Genomic DNA, 17,525 nt, shown 5'->3' with positions numbered 1-17,525 from the left:
AGACACTATCAAATATTGATTAAAACTATTAATTTTTGTTATTTAATAATTTTACTAATTAATAAAAATTATTGATATTTAAACATCTAAATTTAAAATTTAATTTTATAAAATTAAATCTAATATTGAAATAAAGAAACAAAGTGAAGGATGACAAAACGGAAGAAGAATAATTTTGAAATAATATCAGATTTAGTACACCACTGAAATAATATCAGATTTAAAATATTAAAAGTGTAAAAAGACCAAATTGCCCAAACCCTCAAAAGAGTATTTTCGTATCAAAAAATGGTAAAAGAACCAATTTCGAGACAAACCCTTAGTCTAGGGTTGTCTGGCGATATTTTTAAAGTCCATGGACTATGAGCGAGATAAACTCATAGTCCAGGGACCATTTTTGTAGTTCACTCATATAAAAAAGTAAATATTCCCCTAATTTTTCCTAATCACTATTTTTTACATTTCTTAAAACTCGTACCTATAATAAGAGTGACTCCTATTATGGGACGGAGAGAGTAGTCTCATTTCTAATTGGCAAGTACATATCTAACAAGTTTATATTCCCCTATGCCGTATGTGTTGTCTTAAACAACTTGATCCCTTTCAATTATAGGAAAAATTAAAAGATTTTAATGACAGAAATATACATATTACTACTACTACTAAGTATACAAATTTAAAAAATAAAATGAAATAGTATGGCATAAATGTAATATCCAAACCGCTACGCTGGTCACGGAACCCACGCCTCATGCTTCTGGCACGTGATTAATCTAGAAACCCAGAGCCCTTGATTTTTCATAATACTCCACGTGCCCTTTTTCTCACAGTAATAATTAGCAGTATAATAATAAAAATAATAATAATATCATCAGTAACGTATTAACACCGTTCCTTCTTTCTAAATCTTCCCGTTCTCCACTTTTCATCATCGCGTCATTCACTTCGAGCTTCCAACTTCTCTGTAGATTTCATTTCGTCCACATTCTTTATTACTGAAGTGCTTTTTGCTTCAGGTAATTTTGATTGCCGAATTGTTGTTGCTAGTTCACTGGTTGCAATGTTGACACTTTTTTTCTTGTGGTACTGTAAAATTTGCGAATTTGTTGTATTTTGCGCTTTGATTTAATCCTTCTGTGGAGCAGATACTTTGATTACTCGCCAATTTTCTTTTTTCTAAATGATTGAGCTAAATGCTTACTTTGTATAGTTGATTCAAGTCCATTCCATGAGATTCTAACTGTGAGTGTGATCTCTGTAGAGTTAAAAACTTTTGTATCGCACTAACATTATTCAAATTTAGTTACTATATGCTGCTAGTTCGTTTCTGAAATGTTCGCATACTGTTCTCTATGTATATGTTAGCTCTGTTTGTATACGTGCTGTTTTGTATTTGGCGATAGCGACCACCTTCCGACGCATGATCCTCCAATTGTGATTTTGTATCCTTTTTCCTTTTTACCGAATATAGACCAATAGTTTATGTGTGTGAATGTGATTTTTTTATACTCGTATATCCCAACCATGGTGTTATATGTTAATGATTTGGGTTATAGTTCTTTTTTTTGCCAGCATAAATATTGAGGCCGAAATTGTGAGTTTTGAAGTTGATTGTACAATTGAGGAAACATGAGCAATGCCATTGGGAATTACTTGCTGCATCAAAGTTTTTTTTCTCCGACAGTTTTAGAGCATCAGAGTCGAAGCAATACTTCAACCTCTGTTTGGGGAAATACCTTTCTCCAGCCTCAAGCAAATTCACTTACACACCGAGCTCCTACATCTACTGAGTTCTGGGGTAGAAGACTTACCCTGCAGAAAAATAAATTACAGATGGGAAAGATGCATACTATTTTAAGATGCACAAAGGCTGTATTGGCTGCAGATCCATCTTCTATGGTAACATTGTAAAACTCTTGATGAAATTTAACATAATACTCCTATTAGTTTCTTTGTGTATGTTTCACTGTTTCTTCTAGTGGGATGCATATCTCCAGAGGTAGTAGCTTAAGATAATTTCTGATCAATAATTCTATTTTATCTGATCAAGTTGTATGAATCAATATCTGGTTGGAACCCTTCCACTCGATTAATGATGCACCAATCAATTTGATTCACTTGGTAATAGCCATTTCTGTTTTCAGGCTTCAGCATCTTTTGTTTATATGGTCATAAGAATTGGAAACAACACCCTCATCTGTACTCAAAGGCTTGCATGATTACATTTTCTTCAGTTTTTTTGTGGCTATACCATGACTAGTTTCCTTAGGGAATTTCCTTACTATTCCCTTCAATGTAGTATCTCAGTTAATTGTCTTCACTGTTTTTGTTCTCTAGCAACAGAAGGAAAAGTTCAGACTTGACGAGAAGGTTGAATTACAGGTATGTGTATACTGATCTTTGATTTGGGATGAAAATTATATCTCTATCCACTGTGCATGTAGGATGATACTTGGATGAAATGTGCTAGCCAATCTATTGATATTGGATGTAAATAAACAGATTGATGTTGGGCTTCCGACATCTGGTTCTGCTTCAGTAGTAAATATTCAAGTCTCAAGCAACAGTGATGGCCTGCTTCTACACTGGGGAGCGATAAAAAAACAACAAGAGTAAGTGCAGTTGAAGTATAAAGGTATCTATTTTACAATCCTATATTGAGTTTTAATATTACTTCTCTTGGTTGGTTAGTAAATGGAGTCTTCCACAATGTCGTCCAGTTGGAACTATGGTGTACAAGAACAAAGCACTTAGGAGTCCTTTTGTGAAAGTAAGCTTCAGAACGACACTTGAACTAAATGTGTCTCCTGAATTGTTATAATTGGCGGAAGTGCATCATTTTCGGTGGATAACATAATGTGTCTATTCTTAGTCAGGTGCTAATGCTGCACTGAGCATAGAAATTGATGATCCTGCAATAGAAGCTCTAGAGTTTCTGATATATGATGAAGCCCAGAATAAATGGTAGAGTGATGCTCACTTATAAAAATTTAGAGCATATGCATTGAACCATGTCCTTAGCTTTGTCTTTCTTATGCTCTCAGGTATAAGTACAATGGGGGAAATTTTCATGTTAATTTGCCAAAGACAGAATTAACAACTCCAAAAATTTCGGTTCCAGAGGATCTTGTTCAAATCCAAGCTTATTTGAGGGGGGAGAGGAAAGGGAAGCAGATGTATACCCCAGGACAAGAGAAGGTTTGTGACTGTTTCTTGCTTTAGCTTCAGCTTAAGAACACAGTAACTACCATGTAAGATGGCCCATTTCACCTTTGGTTTACAACAGTTCTATTTCTATATGCTTCTTTTTCTTGTTTCAAACACAATGCTTGGTTCTTTCCTTGAAATACTTTTTCTGTATTCTCAGCAATGAGGAAGAAAATTTGATGTTGTATGTTGTTAAAATGCCTTAAAACTTATCCCATGTCGACTTTAATATGGTATCAGAGCGGACTCAAGTCGATGATACAGTTCTCTTTATCTCTTATCTACCTCACGAGTGGCCAGCCCATATCGATGATGGTTCTCTTATATCTTGTCTTGCTTACCCACATGATGGAAGTCCGATGTGTCATTCAGGGCCACATGTGCAGAGGCATGTTAAAATGTCTTAAATCTTGCCTAATTCTCCAAGTAGATTCTTGACTCTGATCATCTCAGTAGATTCTTGACTCCGATCATCTCAGTAGCAGTATGGGCCATAGCTCTATTCTCGGCCTCGGCACACGATCTCGCAACAGTGTGTTGTTTCTTTGGCTGTGTTTGGAGCTATTTCAGGGGCTGTTGCAGGTCGATGACGTCGTGTATAGACCTGTAAATGAGGAGAAGACATAGGAGATACAATGAGACTTGTATAGATTATCCAAAAACGACTATCCCTGTGAACTTGATTACAAACTGTAGAACAGTAAAATATAGATTAGATGAGACTTATATAGATTTGATGGGATCTTCACTAAGTAGATGTGGGACATTATATAAGACATTTTTATGTCTCTTTGTAATCTGCTAGTTTGACGTTTCTTTTGGTTTAATTGAAGTTTTTGATCCTTCGTCATATGCATTGAGGTCTTCAGATAACCATTGGTCAACGTATCTGTTTGATTTTGTTCTTATCTTATGCTTTATAAATAGGAGGAGTATGAGGCAGCTCGAATGGAGCTGTTGGAAGAAGTAGCTAGGGGTACTTCTACACAGGACCTTAGAGCAAAATTAATAAGTAAAAGTGGTGCAAGTGAAAGTAAAGATCATTTTGTTTCTGAATCAAAAAGCAATATACCTGATACGGAAAAAGATACTCAAAGGAGAAAGATACAAGCCAAGGGTAGGGAAACTAATTTTTCTACTGATAGAGTTCAGCGCAGGAAAAGGGACATAATGTCGCTTCTCACTAAGTTTAAACCAGAGTCCATCAACGATAATATCTCCCATGCACCAGAAGTTTTATCTCCTATTAAACAGTTCTCTATGGATAAGGAAGCTCATATTGACGGCCCTATAATGAACAAGAAAATTTATAAGCTTGGTGACAAGGAACTCCTGGTATGTGTCTGTACCATCCTATCTAATTTAACTTACGAGATTTTGAACATTGAACAAATATTCTATGATATTCTTTTTTTCTGAAGGTACTTGTAGCAAAGTCATCTGGCCAGACAAAAGTCTATCTGGCTACAGATCTTCCCGATCCTGTTATTCTCCACTGGGCTTTGTCCAAAAATGCTGGAGAATGGAGAGTACGTTAAGAAACCTATTAATAATTATGAACCATTGCAACGTAGTATGTTTGTGGAGAAATTTTGTCATTCTTTTTGGTTTGTAATATATATTTTTTTCGTTGATATTGACTAATTATATTCCAGGCGCCTCCCTCAACTATGATGCCTCCTGACTCAGTTTCTATAGACAAGGCTGCAGAAACAAACTTCACAACCACTTCTGTCAATAATCAGCCATACAAGGTTTGTGTATGTACATTTGTATGTTTTTTATGCCTTGACGCCATAAGACTAGATATCAACTCATTGAGCTTAAGAGAATAACATCTTCCTAGGCTACTCTTTCAGATTCATTCATTGGAAATAGCAGTTGAAGATGAAAACTTTGTGGGGATGCCATTTGTTCTTTTGTCTGGTGGAAACTGGATAAAGAACAGCAGCACAGACTTTTATGTTGAGTTCAAAACTAGCCCAGCAAAGGTTCAAAAGGTATGAATAAAATCATTGTTGTCCTTTTTTTTATTATCATTGGATATCTGTTTCCATATTACATGTACTATGCTGAATGATTATTTTGTGGATAAGGATGCAGGAGACGGGAAGGGAACATCAAAGGTTTTGTTAGAGAAAATAGCCGACTTGGAAAGTGAAGCCCAGAAGTCATTTGTGCATAGGTGAAAGTCTGAATAGAGCACCTTTCACACTCCAAACACATGATAACATTTCTTACGAGCAATTTCATTCTCCATTTCCCTTATATCTGAGCTTCTACTGATATTTGAATAACTTTTTGGCTTTGCGGGCATGATAGAATATGTGCTGTGTAACATGTATATCCTAAAGGTTCTAAATCTCCTGCTTCGAGTTTAGTATAATTCATTTATTATGAGAACTTTAAACCATGTAACCGATTCTTGGATTTCCAGATCTTGGACTTTGAATAGTCAACCGGAGCTGAGATGCATACTGACTTGAGTTAAAAACTCTTTCAAAGTGACTTCTCTAATTTTTGTGCCTATACTTAAATTGGCCTAAAACCGCTCATATTCAATGTCAAGTTGCTACTTTTATTAAAAACTGTTAATATAGTATATGAATTCTATCCCACATCGGTTATGTAATATAGCCTAGCTTAGTTTCTTGTACTATATATATGTGGCCTATGTTTACTAATGATATATACACTACTAATTTCTCCATTATGTCTCTATCTACATGGTATCAAGTGCAACCGCTCCTTCCGCTGCTCCCGCTCTGCTCCGGCTCCGCTGCTCTGCAACTGTTATCTGCCTTCAACCTTATCTGTCTGCTGTTCTACTCCTACTCCGTTGCTCTGTGCTATCATCTGCCTACTCTGTTGCCCGCTACTTCTTTTTTGGCTTGCGCTCTTGCCTGCTGCTCTGCATCGGATTTACTCTTGTACTTCCACTTCCACTTGGTGTACCTTATTGCATACTTATATATTAGGATATAATTAACTGTATTGTGTTAACACCTGATGTTTCCTACAGATTTAATATTGCAGCAGACTTGATCGACGAAGCAACAAGTGCCGGTAAAGTAGGTCTTGCTGGCATTCTTGTGTGGATGAGATTTATGGCAACAAGACAACTCATCTGGAACAAAAATTACAATGTAAAACCAAGGTAGGAATCCTAAACAGCGGCTGCAAGTGTTCAGTGGGTGGCTTTCTGTTCCTGGAAGTTTGGGTCCCCTCCTTTCTGTTGTCCATGGGCATGGTATCCTATGAATAGCCCAAGCTCATAGTTTCTGAAAAAAGTTGGTTCAGGAACAAATACTTTTGAGGAAGTTGAAAGAAAAGGACTCTGCTATGGATGGCTGAGAATCATGTTCTCCATGTATTTGTTTCCTTCTACCTCTTTTAAATTTCAGTTTAAACTGAAATTTATATTCTTGTGTTTGTGCAGAGAGATAAGCAAAGCTCAAGATAGGCTTACAGATTTGCTGCAGAATGTCTACAAAAGTTTTCCTCAGTATCGTGAAGTTATACGCATGATTATGTCAACTGTCGGACGTGGAGGTGAAGGGGATGTTGGGCAACGAATTAGGGATGAAATATTAGTCATTCAGGTTGTTTTATTAAGCATGCCCTCTTCCCCTTTATTTTCTTTTAGTGGGTATTTGGATTTGATAATGCTATAAGTTAATGTTCAACTGCAGAGAAACAATGACTGCAAAGGTGGACTGATGGAAGAATGGCATCAAAAGCTTCATAATAACACTAGTCCTGATGATGTTGTGATCTGTCAGGTATTCAGGATATATGTAAACAATCATATGGCTAATCTTAATAATACACACTCACTTGCATGTGGAGAAGTTTCAACTATTAAATTTAATTGCATACTACCTATCACAGGCACTGATGGACTATATCAAGAGTGACTTTGACATTAGTGTTTACTGGAAAACCTTGAACAATAATGGAATAAAAAAAGAGCGTCTCCTTAGTTACGACCGTGCTATACATTCTGAACCTAATTTTAGGCCGGATCAAAAGGATGGACTGCTGCGTGATCTTGGACATTACATGCGAACATTAAAGGTTAGAGATTTTGGTCACATCTATATGGCCTATTTAACATTGGCCTTCACAGCTGATTCTAACAACTACTTTTTTGTGTGTGTCTGCGTTATTCAAGGTGAATACATGCAGAGAACACTCAACTGCTTGCCAATTATAATCCTTTTCATTTCACATAAAATGACTTCCACATTTTAAGACCCCCTGTTTTTCCACTAAATCTTGGCCAGCTTGATTTATTGCTGAGCAGTCAGTATTCCCCACTACTCCTTAATTTCCAAAACTTTACTCTACTTTGGTGCAGGCTGTTCATTCAGGTGCAGATCTTGAGTCTGCCATCGCTAATTGCTTGGGATACAAAGATGAGGTAATTCCATTATATGATAATCTCATCCCTCCTGCAACGTGTCTAAGATGTAACTGCTTCACATCAGGGACAAGGTTTCATGGTTGGAGTACAGATAAATCCTGTCCAAGGCTTGCCAGGAGGATTTCCGGTACAGCCAATTCTTCAATATGTAATGATCCCCAGCAAAGTGAAATTTTGAAACATTTTGCTAAATTTTTCTGACTATGAGAACAGGAACTACTCCGATTTGTTGTGAACCACATTGAAGACAGAAATGTTGAAGCCCTGCTAGAGGTATATCAAAATTTTGTAATTGTTCCTGTTTTAATCTTGGAAAATCCTTAGTGTGTCAACCTTTTAATGCATTCTTGGTGGATATTATTTTGCACTCAGGGATTGCTTGAGGCTCGCAAGGAGCTTAGACCATTGCTTTCCCAGTATTTTATTCCTGGATATTGATTGCCCTAGACTCTGCGGTTAGAACAGCTGTAGAACGTGGTTATCAAGAGTTGAATAATGCTAGCCCAGAGGTGTCATATGAACCTTGTTATTATACTCCGCTTCATAATCCATTTTCATGTAAGTTCCCCCTTCTTTATTATAATTTGACTGGAGTTGCAACACATAATGCAAATTCTGCAGAAAATCATGTACTTTATCTCTCTTGTTGCTGAGAACCTCACACTTTCCGTGGGTGATCATGAAGATCTCCTTTATTGCTTAAAGGTGAGGACCGATGAAACAGATCTAATGATTCTTCACGAGCCTCATATTTTTAGTCCTTATAAACACATCTACATGCATTTGGAACTATGTTGCTAATAGACGTCTATTTGCTCTTGGAATATTCGGATGCCTCATACTTTTTGTCCTTGTAATACACGTCTGCAATGTATGATCTTTCTTCGCTAATGCATTTTCTAGTTAATGGGAGAATGTTTTTGTTGAGCCGATTTTAATTTTCTTCTTATACTAAGGGGTGGAACTTAGCCCAGAGCATGTTCAAGAGCAGCGATGAGCACTGGGCATTGTTTTCCAAATCAGTCCTTGACAGAACTCGGCTTTCACTTGCAAACAAGGCTGAGGCCTATCATCAATTACTGCAACCATCAGCAGAGTATCTTGGCACACTGCTTGCGGTGGATCAGGGGGCCGTATGTATACATGAGAACTTGTGTACTCCTTTTGATATCTTTCCCCATTACAACTCTAAGTAACATTTGAAATATTTCATGCAGGTCGATATATTTACTGAAGAAATAATTCGAGCAGGATCAGCAGCTTCACTGTCCTCCCTTCTCAACCGACTTGATCCCATTCTTCGAAACAGTGCTAATCTAGGAAGGTCATAAATTTTACTAGCTCACAAAAATACAAATCTTATAAGTTGCACTAATCCACCCTAAACACCAGGGTGCCATGACCCTGTTTACACAGTCAGATGAGGAATGTCATTTCTGAGATTACACGAAAATGTAAAAATGTAGTTGTTGAGATAGCATTAATAGCTTTCTAATGCATGCCCCCTATTCTGTTACAGTTGGCAGATCATCAGTCCAGTTGAAGCTGTTGGATATGTTGTTGTAGTTGATCAATTGCTTTCTGTTCAGAATAAGTCTAACTCAAGACCAACAATATTGGTTGCAAAATCTGTAAAAGGGGAGGAAGAAATTCCTGATGGTGCTGTAGCAGTACTGACTCCGGACATGCCTGATGTTCTGTCGCATGTTTCTGTTCGAGCCAGGAACAGTAAGGTTGTATTTCTGTTACCTATCAGTTGTTCAGTGCGGTTTCTAGCTCATAATATCCCTCTGTAGTTCCAGTAAGAGTTCTCTTCCTTTTGTAGGTTTGTTTTGCCACTTGCTTTGATCTCAATATATTGGCTGACATTAGGAAACAAGAAGGAAAGTTGTTGTGTTTAAAACCAACATCTGCCGATGTGGTATACAGGTAAGCCAAGATATACCAAGTTTACTTTTCATGTTTATGAACACTGAAGAGATCAGCGACATTTGAGTTCTTTTTTGCTTCTTTTTGTTCTTCATATTTACAAATAATCCTAAACGGAAAACCTGCACTTTATGATTTATGAAGGCCAAAATTGATGCCTTCTTAATTGCATATTTACTGCAGTGAGATGAAAGATAATGAGCTAGTAACTTCAGCTGACTCAAATGAAGCTTCATCTGCTTCATCTTTGTCTTTGGAGAGAAAGCAGTTCTCTGGAAGATATGCGATAGCATCTGAAGAATTTACAGATGAACTGGTCATCCTCTTACATTCCCTTTATACTTCAAATATCTCCTCTTTTGCTATCTAATTTCATGTTCTTTATCCATTTAAAGTTTCAGGAGATCAATCTTCCTGTTGAGGATTCAGCTGTAAGCTAAGCTTATACAAAATGTATGATTTTTATTTGTCCAGGTTGGGGCCAAATCACGCAATATTGCACATCTAAAAGGGAAAGTTCCTTCTTGGGTTAACATTCCAACTTCTGTTGCTTTGCCATTTGGTACTTTTGAAGCAGTCCTTTCAGATAAGTCAAATCAGGTTATACTATTTGGTAGATGGACCTTCTCATGCATCTCCATGTTGTACACATTGCCTATCATCCCAATCCAATACTTCTAAATTCATTTATATGCATGATTGTGTGGGGGTTGTGCAATCGATCGCGTTTTTTACAGTTGATTGATCTTCTCCTGGGAACAATTTTCCTCTAATAATATGCAGTGTCCTCACTGAACCTTAATGTGGTAAGGATTTTTTTTTCTCAAGAGAAAATTCTATATTCCCCTTATAGGGTCTTTTCACAATCATTATAAAAATGTGATATTTATTAGCTGAAAGAAATGACGTGTGCTTTGGATGGTAAAACCTTCAGCTGCATTTGCTCTGATAGCTTTGTGAATTAAATCCTGTGAAACATTAAAGGAATTAGAATATTTTCGGGTATGTGGTTGATTTTCTCCAAGACGATAATATCCCTTTTTGGTTCAGGACATATGGGTGGTATGCATCTGTGGTAGCAAATTTTCTTATGAAAATGAAACCCCTGAAATCATCATTTCCCTCTATCGAATAATGTGAACATAAATGCTTAGTAAGTCTGTTAATCTTCTATTTTTTATCTGGAACTCTGCAGGCTGTGGCAGAGAAATTGCTAGTTCTGAAGAGAAAGTTATATGAAGGAGACTTTAGTTTGCTTGGTGAGATTCGAAACATAGTTTTGGATCTTGCAGCACCACCACAGTTGGTAAGTCCCCTTTTAGTGGCACCACTTTTTTGGTGACTGGGAATTTGCTCATTTTTTAAATTGAGCAAATATGAACTTTCTTTCTAATACTTTCCAGATATAATTGACCTTTATGTCAATAGTCAAACCTCAATAGTAGTTTTGTAACTATACATGGGACTAAGATGAAAATTATACCCCGAAATTCAGAGTGTTTACATTTCAGATATTCCATATTTTACTTGAGAAACCTTGTCTCAGATTAAAGAGCTCAAGGAGAAGATGCAAAGTTCTGGCATGCCGTGGCCTGGTGACGAAGGTGCAGAGAGATGGGAGCAAGCGTGGATGGCCATAAAGAAGGTAAGCATAACATAACGCATCTATTCTTGCATGTTTTATGGAAACACTGCTGTCTTTCGAAGTTTAATAACCATTAATGCAAGGATAATGGATCTTTATATAGCAAATATTTAATTTTCTGCTTCCAGGTATGGGCCTCAAAGTGGAATGAGAGGGCATACTTCAGTACAAGAAAAGTGAAGCTTGATCATGACTGTCTTTGCATGGCTGTCCTAGTTCAAGAAATAGTAAATGCTGACTATGCATTTGTTATCCACACCACTAACCCATCTTCTGGGGATTCATCAGAAATATATGCTGAGGTAATATATGCTATACTTGGCCCCCCCGCCAAAAACTATGGGCTCACTAAGGAGTGACAAGTCTAGACCTCCCTATCTATGTCCATAACCCCAGGTGGCATTTGAGCCCAAGAGCTGGACAGGAAACTGGTAAAGTGTCACCTATACCTAAAATCAGAATCCAAGAAAATATATTGGTTGATTAGTACTATAACTAAAGAAGATGTAAGAAGAGTTTCCGCATAAAAAGCTTTATTGTTGAAGATCTCGTGTAGTTGTGAGGCATTTAACTATCTAATAAGGAATATTTGCCTATGCGTTTCTCTTAACTAGGTTGTCAAGGGGCTTGGTGAGACACTTGTAGGAGCTTACCCAGGTCGTGCACTGAGCTTTATTTGCAAGAAAAATGACCTGAAATCTCCTCAGGTAAGTTATTAGACTGAGGCTTTAGCACATCTGGATGTGTCATACCATTTCAAAGTTAAAATATTTTAACCTGTCAGCAGTTTACTGGCCAAATTATTTTTTTCCCTTTTGTTGAGCTTTCTAGCAAAATATTACTTCCGCAAAGATAAAAGAATTCTAGTGCACAGTTTATCATCATGAAAATTGCACAGAGGTTATTTAGTACAAAGCATTTAACTATTGACTGCTGATAAGTTTGTCCTTTCAGATTTAGGTTACCCCAGCAAACCTATTGGCCTTTTTATTAGGCGGTCTATAATTTTCCGGTCAGATTCAAATGGTGAAGATCTAGAAGGTTATGCCGGTGCTGGGCTTTATGATAGGTAAAGTGTTATAAGCTTTATTTTACCAGGAGTGCAAGCGAGGAGTAGTATTCGGAAAGGCTACGCTTTTACTGGCAGATAGGATCTTTGGAATATAACCAAGTCTTTATGTTTGTTGCAGTGTCCCAATGGATGAAGAGGATAAAGTGGTGCTTGATTACTCATCTGATGCATTAATAGTTGATGGTGACTTCCGTCATTCAATTCTGTCTAACATAGGTGTTGCAGCAAATGCCATCGAGGAGCTATATGGATCCCCCCAAGATATCGAACGTGTTGTCAAGGATGGTAAAATTTATGTAGTCCAAACAAGACCACAGATGTGATCAAATTCCTTGGACATGGTCTACTACGTCTAAACATAAGTCGCAACGAGCTGCATCTCCTATAAGGGTAGGTGCCTGAAAGAATGAGGTAATCGTAGTTTAGATCAAGTGATAAACATACACGAATGCCACAAGTAACTTAATAAACATTGTTATTATTGGGAGAGATGGTATAGAAATGGTATTTTCTGGGTCTACTTTGTCACTACTGGGAAATAGACTCTTCTCCAATAGTTGAATTATTTTTCACTAATAAATGTCGTAGAGTTGGATGGGCTAAAAATAAATGAAACTTGACATGAAGTGCAACAAAGGCCACAATTTGAGAAATAAGATGATTACTTATTTGGGTGCTTGAAGCCCAAAATAGAAATCATCCTTCACCTTTTTTTAGTTGGTAAAATTCATTTTACTTACCAAAATATACCATCCGCAATTGCACCGAACAGGGAGTGTTTTGCAAATTAGATTTTGAGCAAGACTCTGTTTGTTTTTTTCTGTATTTAGTAATAAATTGGATACCACCTTATCTAATAACTATAGCAAGGCTAAATTGGATACCACTAACTATAACAGAGAACCAATATAAATTTTCTTGCATTTGTAGTACCACTACTATTTTTTGGTATTTTTGTGTTAGTTGGAATCCAAAATGTTGCTACGATACCCCTTAAAATAGTAACGAACGGATTAGACGTTTTTTCTGCATAGTCGACATACATAATGTGGATGTGACATTATTTGCAAACAGGCAAGGGAAGTTTCGCGAATATGGGGTTTGCATGCCTATGTTTGAATAACATGTTATGAATAACATCATCATGTTGAAGATGATAATGGCTAAATGGCCCAACAACTATGATGGTGGCGGGCATGGATTAGCCATCATCGCACCAGCCAAAAGCAAGAATATTCAACACATAGGAAACATCTATTCTTCATTTTTTTTAAGAATTAAGATGCACTCTTCTTCAATCATGCTTACCCAAAATCTCCACTTTGGACGTTTACAAAAACATCCACTGCCCCATGACCCTGTAATAATTAGGTGTTCCAATAAATAAACCTAATTTGTGTGTGTTTTCATCTGGCTTAGAAGAGTGTATGGGTCCGCAGATGGGACATAATCATTGCCTTACATTCATCTTTAAGGGGGTCTATGTTCTTTAATTCCCATTTCAAAGTCCATTTTTTATTAATAAAGTTTAAATTTGCGGTGGATACGTGATCTTTCAAAAGTGAGAAACGAAACCCAAGAAACCACTACTCTTACTTTCCAATCTATAGTAATACTAATTCCTCAATTTTGGGAACATTAATTCAGCAACAGTATTGCTTTCTAAGAGTTTGTGACATTCTCTCTTTTTTCCACTTCTTCCATCACTTGGATCTCAGTGATTCTTGAACAGTTAATTTTTCATAATTAAATGTAATTGAGATTCATGCATTCCTAATTAGAATATGTTACTCAAATGAGTTACTAAAAATTGTGCAATTCAGTAAAGCTCTTACACAATTTCCCACTATATTTTAACTTTTAGATTCTTAATCAGTGAATTTTTTTTTCTAAATTGAGCCTGATTGAAACATAGGCCTGAAAAGAATCCAATGGTCAAACGTATTTTTTATAATACATGGGCCCATAATGTAATTCCTTCAAAAGTCTTAAAGATGATAATCGAAAGAGATATAAAAGATTGGATAGACATATTGAGGTAGAATATAGAGAAAATTGTATTTCTTGTTGTGAATGTTTCTTGTGTATGATCTTGCTAATTTCCCTAGTATTTATAGGGAATTAATGTCTTGTAAATTACACCAATAAATGATAATTGGAAACATACAACACTAGGGACTCTACACTTATTCAATGCTCTAGGAACTCTCCTATGATTAATTTGGGCGACCATCTTCCTCTTTCCAACACTCCCCCTCAAGTTGAGAAACGGTATCGCCGATACTCAACTTGTTAAGAAATTCTTTGAAGACTTTCGGACACAATGCCTTAGTTAATATGTCTGCGAGTTGTTCCTTACATCGAACGAATGGAAATTCAATGGTGCCACTTTCGAGTTTTTCTTTGATGAAGTGACGGTCAACTTCGACATGTTTCGTTATGCCATGTTGTACATGACGGGATTCTCTGAAATGTTGATTGCCGCTTTGTTGTCACAAAAAAGTTGGCTTTTCCGTGTAGGTGGAAAACCAATTTCTGTTAACAATCTTCTAAGCCAAAGTATCTCCATAAGGCCACTCCTAATCCCCTGAAATTCGGCTTCCGCGCTTGATAGTGCCATGACTTTCTGCTTCTTGCTCCTCCAAGTGACTAAGTTATCTCCAACAAAGGTATCCTTCAATGGATTTTCTATCAACTGGATTACTAGCCCAATCGACATCAGTGTATCCATCGATTTCCAGATCTTCCTTCTTTTCTAAGAAAACCCCATAACTAGTTGTTCCTTTCAAATACCTCACAATTCTCATGACAACATTCATATGATCCTCCTGAGGCTGATATATGAATTGACTGACAACTCCAACTGCATATGTGATGTCTGGCCGAGTATGAGAAAGGTAGATAAGCTTCCCTACTAACCGTTGATATCTTTCACGATCTGTAGGCTTGGCTCCATCTACAATTTTCAACCCATGATTGGGTACCATTGGAGTTTCAGCAGGTTTGCATTCCAGTAAGCCCGTTTCGGCCAACATGTCAAGAACATATTTTCTCTGTCTTAGAAATATCCTGTGTTTGGATCTTAACACTTCAATTCCTAGAAAGTATTTCAATGCTCGCAAGTCCTTCGTTTCAAACTCTTTGAACAAGTTTTCCTTCAGATTTTGGATCTCTTCGGCATCGTCTCCTGTTATGATCATATCATCAACATATATAATCAGACATGTCATTTTGCCGTTCATGTTATTCAGAAATAGTGTGTGATCTGAATGGCTTTGTTTGAAGCCATGTTTGAACATTGCCTGACAGAATCTTCCAAACCACACTCTGGGGGACTGCTTTAACCCATAAAGGGTTTTTTTCAATCTGGACACCTGCCCTTTTCCAAATTCTACATAGAATCCCAGGGGAACTTCCATGTAGACTTCTTTATTTTTCTCCAGTTCTCCATGAAGGAAGGCATTTGTAACATCGAACTGATATAATGACCATTCTTTACACGCAGCTACAGACAGGAGAGTTCTTACTGTATTTAGTTTGGCCACGGGTGAGAAAGTCCTTCATAGTCTACTCCATACACCTGAGTATATCCCTTAGCAACCAATCTTGCCTTGTATCTCTCGATTGAACCATCTGCTCGTCGTATTATGGTGAAGATCCAACGACATCCAACTGGCTTCTTGCCCGAAGGTAGAAAACACTTCTCCCATGTTTCATTTTTTATCAAGGCATCAATTTCTCTCTTCATGGCTTCCCTCCAGTGTTTGTGCTTTATTGCCTCCTCGAAGGATTGCGGAATTTCTTCATCTTCGTAAAGTGCAGCTTTGAATGCCCTAGCCATTTCGGTGAGGTGACCCCGAGTAAGATTTGCAACAGAGTATTTAGATTTCCGACCCTTCCAATCTGGTGAGTATCTTCGGGGAGGAACGTCCCGTGTGCTTCTATGGGGCAGTCTATCGTGCCTTGTCACTTGTTCTGGCACTGATTCATCGGTATTACTTCTGGTTTCCATGTCACTGTTAGTGTTTTCAGGAAGAGGACCAAAATTGGGATCAAGAGTATTTACCTCAAGATTTAAAGACTGGTAGGATAGCTCAGCAGTGTCCTGAAGCGGCATGTTCTGTTCTTGGAGATTTGACTGCCCGGTGGTATTGCTAACTTCATCTGTTAGCCCGACATTTGTGAAAGGATTTTGATCTATCTGTTGGGTTTGGTTTTTCTCTTCCTCCCTTGAATGGCTGTTGGACCGACATTTGTGACAGGATTTTGGTCGGGCTGTTGGGTTTGGTTGTTGGGAATGTGGACAAACACGGTACATCCAAAAATTTTGGGGTCGAGATGAAGGGTGGATGGCACCGAATTATGGGAAGAGAATATATCAAGAGGGGTTTTGAAGTTAAGGATCCATATGGGTAGACGGTTTAGGAGATAGACAGCAGTTGCGATAGCTTCCGGCCAAAAAGATTTCGGGATGTTTGATTCAATGAGGAGGGCACGGGTAATTTCTAAGATATATCGATTTTTCCGCCCAGCTACCCCATTTTGTTATGGTGTATATGCACACGAAGTTTGGTGGACAAGGCCTTTTTTAGTGAAGAAAGATGTCATCCTAGAATTCATGTATTCCCTCTCGTTATCTGATCTAAGGACTTGAATTTTGGAGTTATATTGGGTTTGAACAAGACGATAGAACTCGGTGAATTTCTCAAAAACTTCTGATTTTGTTTTCAAAAAATAAATCCAAGTCATACGAGAAAAGTCATCAATAAACAACAAAAAATATCGAAACCCTTGTCATCCAGTTACCGGAGCAAGACCCCACACATCAAAGTGAACCAAAGCAAAATGAGATTTTTCTCTAGCGTTGTTTAATTTGAAAGAATGTCTATGGCTCTTTGACAAAACACAAGTTTCGCAATTCAAAACATGCTTAGAATAAACTAACTCAGGAAAGGGTAGGCGAAGATATCCTATAGAAGGGTGTCCTAACCGACGATGTAAGAGCAAAATCTGTCTGTCTGTCAGTCCGTGAGTTAGCATTGCAGTACTCTGTTGGGCTATCTCATCCACGTAGTACAAGCCATGCCGTTCAGTGCCACGCCCAACTATCATTCCCGTCTTGATATCCTGTAACATGCAAAAACGAGGTTGCATTAGCAATTTGCAGTTGAGATCCTTTGTGACATGGCTAACAGACAAAAGTTTGTGGGACAATGACGGAACATAAAGACAGTTGGAGAGGTGAA

At 37.5% G+C, this 17,525-nt stretch overlaps 1 pseudogene; it reads left to right on the top strand.

Moving 5' to 3' along the window:
* Window positions 1-890: 890 nt before the first annotated feature.
* Window positions 891-12,799, top strand: LOC121798235 (annotated as a pseudogene).
* Window positions 12,800-17,525: the final 4,726 nt, after the last annotated feature.

Source organism: Salvia splendens, chromosome 4 (genome assembly GCF_004379255.2).
Source record: "Salvia splendens isolate huo1 chromosome 4, SspV2, whole genome shotgun sequence".
Classification (NCBI taxonomy): Eukaryota; Viridiplantae; Streptophyta; class Magnoliopsida; order Lamiales; family Lamiaceae; genus Salvia; species Salvia splendens.
Note: the sequence above shows the minus strand (reverse complement) of the source record. Positions and strands in the feature narration are given on the sequence as shown.